Here is an 11,115-nt window from a genome sequence, read left to right as displayed (position 1 = left end):
TCTGCCAACATCGGTCAGTTTGGGTTCTAAAATATTGCAGTTCCTTTTCTCCAGCAACTCTGCTAACAAAATGCTACTGTATCTCCCTATGACGTATCATGTTGTCAGGCTACAGAAAGCTTGTTGTCCTGACTCATGACAAATTATGTAAAATGATAAAATAATGAAAATAATAGTGACATTATTCCATTATTTCCAGTGTTTACATCTATGTTTATCCTGTTCTGTTCCCTGAGGTCATCCCTATATTCCCGGGTTCTATTTTCCCCGCTCACCAAAAAAGGGTGTTCCCCGCTTGCCAAAAAAAGGTTCTATGTTCCCCGCTTATCCAAAAAGGCCGGAAACAATAGCATTAGGGTTAGGGGATAGGGTTTATGCTCTGTTGTGTGTTTTTAGAGATGTTAAAACAACATGCTACAGCTAGTTTTCTGCCTTTTTTGGATAAGCAGGGAACATAGAACTTTTTTTTTTTACTAAGCGGGGAGCACAGAACCCTTTTTCGGGTGAGTGGGGAACATAGAACCTGGGAAATATAGAACCCAGGGAACATACAGTATACGCTCGCCTGTCTCTAACTCCTCATAAAAACATAAATAACATACAGTAGCATGCATCTGAATTCAACACTGTTTGGTCTATGTGTCAATCAGTGTATCATTGTCAAGATTGTTGCTAGCCTTTGAGTCATAGTAGAGTATGTACAACACTGAAGGCGCTTTCTGACAGAACCTGTCAGTTTTCAAACAGTTAGCTGTCATACACAGAAGAGAGGAGACAATTAGTCTTTTCTGAAGAGCTCCAGGGTGTCTTCCATTAAAAGCTACCTGGCTATGTTCAGGACGTCCATGATGCACAAGGATATGCTTAGTGCTGGAATAACTGTCCCCTACCCTGATGAAAAGACTGATACAAGAATGTATAAGTGCTTTTAGGGGTTTGGAAATGTGGTCACCCTCTGTCAGGCCCTCAGCTCTGATCCAGAATCTGAAAAATTAGAGAATTCCTACGTAGACAAAACGTTGCAGACTGACCACAGTGCCACAACTGCTGGATGTTCAATCCAATATTAACATATTTACAGTCTGTTCAGCTCATTTAAAACGGAGCTGTAAAAACAAAACAGCATAAAGCATCAGAGTTGATCATTTATTTACTCTCTTATTCACTGTGTGAGACACTATGTGTGTAACTGTGTTAAACTCGGTGGTTCATCCTTGAAAAGCAGTTCCTCAAAATGTGATTGGTCCTAATGAGCTGCTGCTTGTTACATGTTACCAGGTCGGCTACCATGAAGACAGTTGTCAACTCTATAAGTTCTATTAGTTTGTCATTGGATTACTACTGTATAACTAATACAAACCCAAGCATGCGTTTGCTTTTACTTCCAAATATGTAACGCCATTAAAAACAGAGATGTGTCTGGTGGTGCATAAGGCTAAGCAGTGGGGGTGATGTCCTAAGATACCACAACTTGACTATATATATACACCATATAGTTTAGATTTAACATGGTGATCTCTACATTCAGCCTTCAGGGAGCTCAGTGAAGAAACTGAGAGAAACTGAGGGAAAGGCAGAAAGAGAGCTAAACAGAGACAGAGAAAGGGAGACAGAGACAGAGAGATCAAAAGGTTGTACCCATGAGTGATGCTGGGAAACGACCTCTTCTGCCTGGATGGCCATGCTCAGATCAGACTGGGCCACAGCTGTGCTGAGCTGGCTTTGTATGTCTGCACGCATGCATGAGTCTTTATATTCATATTTTTGTGTGTGGTATGCACGGAAGGTGTGTGTGTGTTTTCCTCTGTGTGTGTGTATGAGAGAGATACAGAGAAGTGTTGAGAACAAGCAGCAGGCTCCCTGCTGAGACCTCAGAGAACAGCAGCCTCAGATTGACCTTCATCATGAGTCCATGTAAAGAAGTGTCTGCTCGCTGACACTGCCTCCGACGGGGAAACAATGGAACAGCAGGGTCAGGATGCACAGTGGTTGTCATGGTACAGTACATCTGATCTCTTCTTAATATTGACATATAAATATTTAGTCAAAAATCTGCACGTCATTGCTGTGGACTCTTTGTGAACTCATTGTCAGTTATTGGAAACAGTGAACTGCAGGAGGGCTTTGCACAGAATAAAGTTTCTCTCACTGAAACTTTATTTCATCAGCCACTACAGTGCAGATGGAGTCAGTGTTGTCATTACTCCAGCTTGACAGACTTGGTTTACAAATTGTATTATCGACAATAATTACATATAACTCCTCAAACTATGAGATCCTGTGAATAAAGATGTTTTTGTATCAAACAGTAGGCTATTTAAGTTTCAGTTGTGACGACTTAGTCCAACTTAAGTCACTATCATAATTTTAAGAACTTGTTTTATCAACATTAATAGATTTTGACTTGAGACAAATGAATGGGACTCCAACCTTATAGACACTTCGGCGAAACACAATCAACAACCAATAGATGAGCTCTAACAAAACAGGAAACCTGGCAGACAAACAATCACAAGAGTGACATGGACAAATGAGAAACTCCTGCAAAAGGTCGAAGTTCGCGATCAGTATGAACCGTCCAGAAAGAGTACCGGATGGTAGAGCTGTGGGCAGAACAGCCCAGCCTGTTCGACGTGAATTTCTACTAAGAGCATGATGGGAAAAAATTACATGGTGGGAGAAAATTGCTAAAATAATCAAGTTGTAGTCTTGTAAATAATGACCCTGCAAGATTCACAGTCTTTGTAAAATCTCAGTCTGAGACTAAAAACTCTACAACTTGTCTTTAGATGTGAGCAGGTGTGAGACGATAGTTTTCCAGGAGTCTTTTCCAAATATTTTCAAAGTCTTCTGATGTACGGATAGCATAAGAAAGATCATGGTTTGTGTTAAAAATGTATTTAGTGTGGTAAACAAAAAAACTAGCTTATGTACAAACCATGGAAAATACAATATCTACAGTTCCATACCAGGTGTTACATTGAATGTTTTAGTTATTTCAGTGAATACAGCTGCAGAGCACATTAAGTGGAGCTTCCAGTTCATCTGGATTAATAATTGCTGTAGTGAAAGTGTCATCACAGTCAAAGTAGAGCGTTTGATGGGACGAGCTGAACTGTCATCGGCTGGGCCTTTTCCACAACAGACACTTTGAGGTGTCACCGTAGTAACAGCACAGGTGTTACTAATATCATTAATGATGGCTCTGCTCTGCTGACGTGTCCCAGCAGCAGGCAGCATCAACACCACCAGGAGCCTGACACCAGCTCATCCACTGTTTTTAATGCTGTCAAATATATAGAGAAGTGAGTGTGTTTTATTTGAATAGAGGGAGAATTATAATGTGGAAGAAAACACTCTTTAAATATGTCAGAGAGCACAAGCTCACTGTCAGTCCTGAGGTATCACAGTAGCTGAACAGAGCTGCAGCCGCTTCCTCCTCCATGTTAAAAAAATGATAATTAGTAGAAGAACACAGTAGTGGCCAAGTGTTAAATATTGCATCAGGTGGAGAGTGTGGATGATACAAAGTGATGAAATATTAACAGCTGCTCACACACATGTAAGGCCGTACATGAAAGTGTGAGCAGATATAAGAATAAAGCTAAGAGTGTTCGAGTCCCTGGAGCCAGAGCCACGGTGCATTGCAATTCAAGGCCCAGGAAGAGTGGTAGCTGCACCCAGGGGTCCTTGAGCGGGTGGGGTGGGGTTGGTGGGGGTTCTGGAGTGAAGGGTCCTTTTTTTTTGGATCACTGCTACTTAACACAGTAAAGGGCCTTTTCTCTGCTCTGCCGTCGTTTTAAAACTGAAGGACACAGAAATGGCACATTCATCCCAAATACCGCCCAGCTCATCAAAACCGCCCCGAGCCGACCCGACGGTGGGACGGAGCCCACTTCTCTCACAACCAATAAAAAATGTGCATACGGCCGTCTCAGCATTCTTCCAGTACCTGCTCAGGGATAAATGTCATTGGTATGTATGGGCTGCTCTGACCCCCCACCCCCCGCCACACACACACCCCTCCCTTCTCTATAAGCCTCCAGGCATCATCTTCAGCACTTTTCAATAAGGGATCAACGGAAAGAAAAGAACATCTCTGTGTTTTTTTTTTTCTAATCATTGGATTTCTGCATGAGAGATGGGGATAATGATAAAGACATATTCCATCCTCAGTCCATCAGTGGTTTTATCTCACCTCATCATTATTTCATCCAGCAGCCTCGGCTCAGATTAATGTTGTTTGTCGAGATAATCAGCGGGTTTGGTTTGGATGTATTCATGTGATGGATAAGGCTGTTAGCCTTTACACAGCCGAGGACACCTTCAGCAGAGTTTTTGTCCTCAGATAAACTGTATCTTCCTTCCAAAATTATCCTGCTAAAAGCTCTGACGCAGGACTTGAAGGAGGATGTTTTTTTAGTGCAATTGCCTCGGTGCAACTCGGAAAATTGCCCTGGGTCTCTTGGCTACACGTACGCAGGGTGAATAAAGTAAAGTGGAAAACAAATTCTTTGCAGAGAGGGATGTGTCTCTGCGTTTCCTCCCTCACTTTTTTTTTTACTGGGGAAAAAGATCTGAAGGGTTTGATGTCATTAAATCTAAATGTAAAGCTCCAGGGTCTAGGTTCAGGAGAACAGCTACATTCATCCCAGGAAAGCCACATTATCTGTGGTGATGGGCGGAGCATGTTATGTACAACAATTTAAAGATCTATGTTATGTACAACAATTTAAAGATCTATACTTTATACTTTTATATATACTTTATATGTATTTACTCTGTATATGGTTTCAGGTATCAGAAGCCCCACTGATCTGTGCCACATCATTTATTAATAAACTTTATAGTTTCACACTTGGGTGAAACTGCAGTGTTCCCACTGTTAATGAACAACAGTGGTCTACGCACTCTGCAGCCGTGGCAGCTACTGTTTTAGAGCAGCGAAGAAGAACTGATGAGCGCTAATTGTTGCAAATTGTCAGCATTTTGACACCGTGTTCCACCACCAGTAAAAGGAACGGAAAAAAAGCAGCATGTACGGCACAGGCTTTCAAAGTGGGAGGTTGGCCTCACCAGGGGGGGTCCAAACTGTTTCAGGGGAGGTTCCATGAAGGTAAAATATAGTTCAAGGTATTATATTAGTTATCAAAAGGAGATCACAGAAGTTGGCCTAAGTTTGTAGATTCAGTAGTTTGGGGACATGTCAGTGTTTTTTCCAGAGTCAGAACAGACCTCTTATGTATTTGCTTCAATCTTAAGTTAGATCATGGGCGTAATTGTTGAGTGTCTGTGGGATCAAGTAGTTTGGGTGAAGAGGCTCCTTTTACTAATTTCATCTTCATGAGTGAAGGCCTGCAGTGTCAGGCTTTGAAAGTCTTGAACATAGCGTAAAGACATCTACTGTAGTGTAGTAAGAGTTTTCTTTTTCTACAGTAGATGTATGATTTTTTTATGAATGGAAATCATTAAACAGTGTGCAGAACTTTTTTCTAATAGAGTTGGATCAACACTCTTTATCGACTAATACATGAGTTCAAGTATCAGAGTCAGAAATTGAAAGGAACATCTCATTTACACAAATACAACTGCATCTCAATACAGTAGAATATATGGAGGTCAGCAGTCTTCTCCATGATAGCGGAGCTACTGACCCAGGATCAGGAAACCTCTGCAGGTGTTTTGAGTTAATGAGCTGATAAGTGGGACATCATTAGGTTACAATAGAGAACATTCACTATATTCTATATTATGTATTATGTTTGATTTACTGAATTTTGGGTTTAAGCCTCATTACAATTAAAAGAAATAAAGACATGAAACATGTCAGTCTTTGTATAATGAATCTAATCTATAGTTTCACTATTTGAATTGAACCACTGAAATAAGTTAACTTTTCTATGCTATTCTCATTTATTCTGATGTTCCTGTATACTATATTTATGTGAACTAACATAAAGTTGAAGCTCATCTAATTAATGTATTATATTCATATATTCACATTATACTGTATAAGGATGCTGACTGAAAATTACACAGACATGAAAAAATATGAATACATTCACATTTATTTTTATGTAGTTTTAGTGAATACATTTAAAAGATCACTTTCAATGTAAATACATTTAACATTTCACTAACTCTATGTAGAGAGATCCACAGTAGCAGCAATGCAACAGAGATGCAGCAGCTTTGAATACACAAGGGCGTGTGATTCAAGATAGATCGGATCCAGTTTGATGAGGATGACTGGGTCTCTCATGTGAAAAGCTGCAGCTCTTGTGGGCTGTTCCCTGTCTGCAGTGGTCAGGATCTATCGAAGTGGTCCAAGGAAGGAACAGTGGTTTTGATAGAGAGCTGTCAGAATACACAGTGCACTGCAGTTTGTTGAGTATTTGACAGAAATGGGGACCAACACAATATTAGGTGTTAGGTAACACTTTAAGGGTCCCTTAATTAACGTTAGTTAGTATTATTAAGCATTAATTAACTGTTTACAGATATATTAACAATCATTATTATGTAGGCTATTACTTAGGATTAGGAAACACATTAATGAATGTAGCCTATTAGTTAGCAGTTAATTAATGTTTACTACTCATGATTTGATTTGATTTGATCAACTTTATTAATCCCAGAGGGCAATTCTGTTCGGCAGTCCACCAAGAACAATAATAATAATAATACAAGCTCATCCACAACAGCACATCAATACAAACTCGACAATACAGACTCATCCACATTCATACATATGCACAGGTGCTAGTTTGTATTTACAATGTCAGTGGAAGCAAAACATGACCTTTGTCTCCCGTTTGGCCTTCCAGCGTGTAAACAAATAAAATAAATAAATCAAAAATTAAGAATCAAGAATCAAAAATAGATCAATAAATAAATAATCAAGAGTAAAGATAAAAATTATTGTTTCCACAAGCTTGGGTCTAGATTTAAGAGTCTGATAGCAGACGGGATGAATGATCTGGAGTAACGGTTGGTTTTCCGTAGTGGAGCTTTAAGACGGCGCCCTGAGGGCATCAGCACAAATTCAGATGACAAGATATGGTCATGCTGATTAATAATTGCTTTTGCTTTTTTAGCCACACGTTTATCCCAAAGGGATCATAGTTAGTTAAGTAATAATAAAAGTTGAATAATGTAATTAGTTATCATTATGTATGCATTACTCAGCATTAATTAACACATTAGTTTATATATTAATGCTTAATAATGTACTAACTAATGTTAATTAAGGGACCCTTATTTTAAAGTGTTATCATGATGTTATGCCTGATCGGTGTAGATAGAGAGATGTTAAACTATGAAGGCTAGTGCAGATAAGCTAAAGGAAAAAAAAGTGAAATCAAGAGAGACACACAGACATACATACACATACACATGCACATGCACATGCAAACAACAACAACAGCAGATAACAAATAGTTGTTTCACAGATTTGATTTCCCATCCATCCTGCTTCTGTTGCCAGTGATGTCGATAAGTCTGCGGAGGTTCTGCCCACGTCCTTCCACAGCCACGGGAGGTGTGTTGTTCCCAGCTTCACTTCAGATGCTGGCACATTGCGCTGGGTTTGCTCAGAGGGCCACTCCAACATGAGTGATCTCACACTCGAGATGGGATGCAATCTGTCTTCTCCCAGGGCTCTTTGTCTAATACTGCTAATTAGAGAAAGAGAGAAAAGGGTCAATCCTCTCTGTGTGTTCTCCGTACACTCTCTCTCTCTGTCTCTCTCCCTCTCATTCTCTCTACCAATTACTGGATTAGAAGGGACACTACCAGGAGTCACTTAGAAACCCGGGCGTACACGCGCTGTCACTACCAATATAAGACTAATGGTGACTGTAACACAGCCTTGAAGAGCCCTGCGGTTTGTGACCAAAGTTGCCCATTAGCTGATTACTGCAGTTAATGTACAACAGCAGGCAAATAAAGGCATTTACCCTTTATTTAGATTTACTCCAAGAAGGTACAATAAACAGGAGCAGCATCCAGTCTAAACCGGCCTGTTTGTGTGATGGGGTAAACCTGACTCCGACTTTTACAGCGATTTCATGGACGTGCTATGAAACCTGAAAGGCCAAATAAACCGCCCAGATGGTCTATAAGACACTGCATACATAGCAAGATGAAATCTGGCTCTGCTACCGTGATTTTTTTTTTTTTTTTCACTGTTTGCTCTCTACACATATTTTTTCAGACATGTAAAAGAATGGGCATCTCAATCAAAAGGGTGTTTTCCAGCCAACAAACGGCTGCCAAAAATCACCATCTGTTCCTACTTGGGGGCGGAGGTAGTAGAACAGTGTACTAAAGTAGTTCCAGCACCCGGCTGATGTCAGGAGAAGTTGCTCCGGCCCGATTGATCAGTCACATGGCCTTGAAACCTCAATGTGATCCCAGCCCAGCAGGCAGCAGGGAACAGTGGAAACGAGATTTGGGTAAGATTATAGCATCCTGTCTGCAGGGAAGCAGAACACTGGTGCGTATGAAACATCAAGGCAACGCTCAGGTAACAGATGGTTGAAAAGAAGTCATTGAATACAGGAGGTGTGATAGATGGAGTAAGTGTGAAACGCAAGCGTCAAGTATGACCCTCCCGCACCATCAATCGGGAAGCGAGAGGGAGATTCTGCGCTATCTAATTATGTCTACATCTGGTGTTTAGATAAAAGATTTAATCCTGAACCTTGTACAGTATCAGGCGCTGAGGCGACGGCAGCGTTTTCCCTCGGCGACGATCGGAGCCGCTGAGAAACAAGACGGGACAGAACTTAGCTTAGAGAAGACGACTTTCCCCCGGTGGTTGCAACTGTAGTTATGCAAATTGGACACTCATGGGTAAAGGCACGATGACTCACGCACGGGACGATCTTCACAAAGATGGTCTCGGCTCAGCAGAGAGATGTGTTGATTTACTGGCTCGGGGCTTTTTTTTAATGTTGTTTTCCCTCTGATTTTTGCAACACAACAAACCTTAGAATTTCCCACAGATCTTCGAAAATGCCCCACTAACTTTTGACTGAATAAGTTTGGAGATTAAATCACAGCAAATCAAGCCTCTTTTGAAGAGGAAAGGCCTGCACCACCACCACCACCCCCAACCCCACTCCTCCTCCTGCTTGTTAGCCAGCCAGCGACTTGACAGTGTTTAATTGATTAAAGTATGAATGCCTTTCGAAAAAGGCTCGGCTCCACCAAGAGAAGCAGTGCACACACACACAGCGCACGCATGGCAGGCAGTAGCAGAGGGCCCCAAAATCTCCAAAATGACTCACGAGTGCAAGAGAATATGGTGTTGATTATATAATTGTGTGCATGCCTCCTCCAGTAAGTCTCATTGACTCCAGCTTTCACACAGCACTCCTATCGTCAAAAGCACATTTACGTTCCTGCAATGTGTGTGTGTGATGTGTGTCTCCCTAACAGCCTCCTTTCGCATGAAACTTTTCTGTTTGTCTGCTTTCATTTGATCTGCCAACACTGTTGTGTTTATTTGTGCCAGCAGAGGCTTGTGTGTTGGGATTGTTTATTGCCCTTAGAGGCCCGGCTCTGCTCTCGTGTTTCTCGACAGCTCATCAGCCGCCAAGTGGCTTCGCCATAAATTGACCTAAATTATGCATGGCTCCTCTTTGGGCCAGTGCAAAGGGTCCCTGACATCACCCATTCCCTTCATCACAACAACAGCAGCTCCAGCGCAGTGCCTATAGAAAACACTAACTCCCAATGGAAGGGTTCATGTGTTATTTTACAGTAATGCAGCTAATGTGGCCAAAGCTGAAACACAGATCATCTTCCAACTAGGACAGTCTTCAGAGTGTATTATTAGTTTGTTTTTCCTGCTGTGCTTCTGCAAGGATGCAACCACTGCCATGATTCACACTGTGTTTATGAAAAAAGTGCAGTAGATGCAGTTTTTAGTCTGATGGTCAGAAACCTCAATCCTGGTCTCATCAGACCAGAAAAGATTTTTTTTGCCAGCTGATGAACACCTCCTGACTAAGTGAAATCTGGGCAGCGTATCTACGTTCCCCAGGTTTTTATGTTCCCCTCTACCCTGCAAAAAAGATTCTATGTTCCCTGGGTTCTATGTTCCCCGCTCACCTGTAAAAGGGTTCTATGTTCCCCACTCATCCAACCCTAACCCGACCATAATAGTTGATCATACAACCAAAGAAACTCATAAATAATCATGGTGGATTTACTGAACAAAGTTCCTGAAAAAACGCTGCACTTAACGGCTGGATTGAAAACCTTCTGGAAAGGATATTATTGTCACAGAGGGCCACAGAGCCCACCACAGAGTCCAAACAGTACGTTTCTGATAGTAATTTTTTCTCCATTGTGTGTGTTGAAAGATGTTAAAACAACACATTAATGCTACTGCTATGTGTCCTGCCTTTTTTGGGGATAAACGGGGAACATAGAACCCAGGGAACATAGGGATGACCCCAAAATGTCATGTTAGTCAAATGTGCCATATAGTTTCAATCTGGGACTATTGTCATAATAGTTGCTTCCATCAGGATGGAGAACATTCATTTCTGCTCTTATATTTATTCCATGTGTGCAGAGTTTTTCATTGCTGGGAACCTCACACGGGAATTTACACTCCCAGAGCTCTTAAGCAAAGACCGACTGTGGCTTCAGAATGACAGCTACGTGTTTGCACATTGACAGCTTCTGTAAGAGGCAGCAGCCAGCATCATAGCATTTGACACTTACCTTCACAACAACACAGTGATTGACACACATTCAATCAGAATTTCATTCAGACGCATCAAACATTATTTGTGTTTTTATGTTTACATCAATTCACCCACCCACTAGCTACTACACTTACCCATGCAGAGTTCTGGAGCCGATCCCAGCTGACTCTGGGTGAGGGTGGGGTTCTCCCTGCTCACCAGTGTGTTACAGGGTCAAAGAAATGGGAATAGCTCAAATATAGACTTCTTGTTGTGAGACAGCACTAACCACCACTGTACTGCCATTCTATTAATTAAATATTAACACAATAGCTGATAAATGATGAACACTGGGACATGACATGTAGCCATCATGCGCTGGTAGAATGGCTCAGTCTAAGGGTGGCACAGA

The sequence above is a fragment of the Trachurus trachurus genome, assembly GCF_905171665.1.
Source record: "Trachurus trachurus genome assembly, chromosome: 19".
In the NCBI taxonomy this organism is placed as follows: Eukaryota; Metazoa; Chordata; class Actinopteri; order Carangiformes; family Carangidae; genus Trachurus; species Trachurus trachurus.
The sequence above is the reverse complement of the archived record's forward strand: the minus strand, read 5'-3'. Positions refer to the sequence as shown.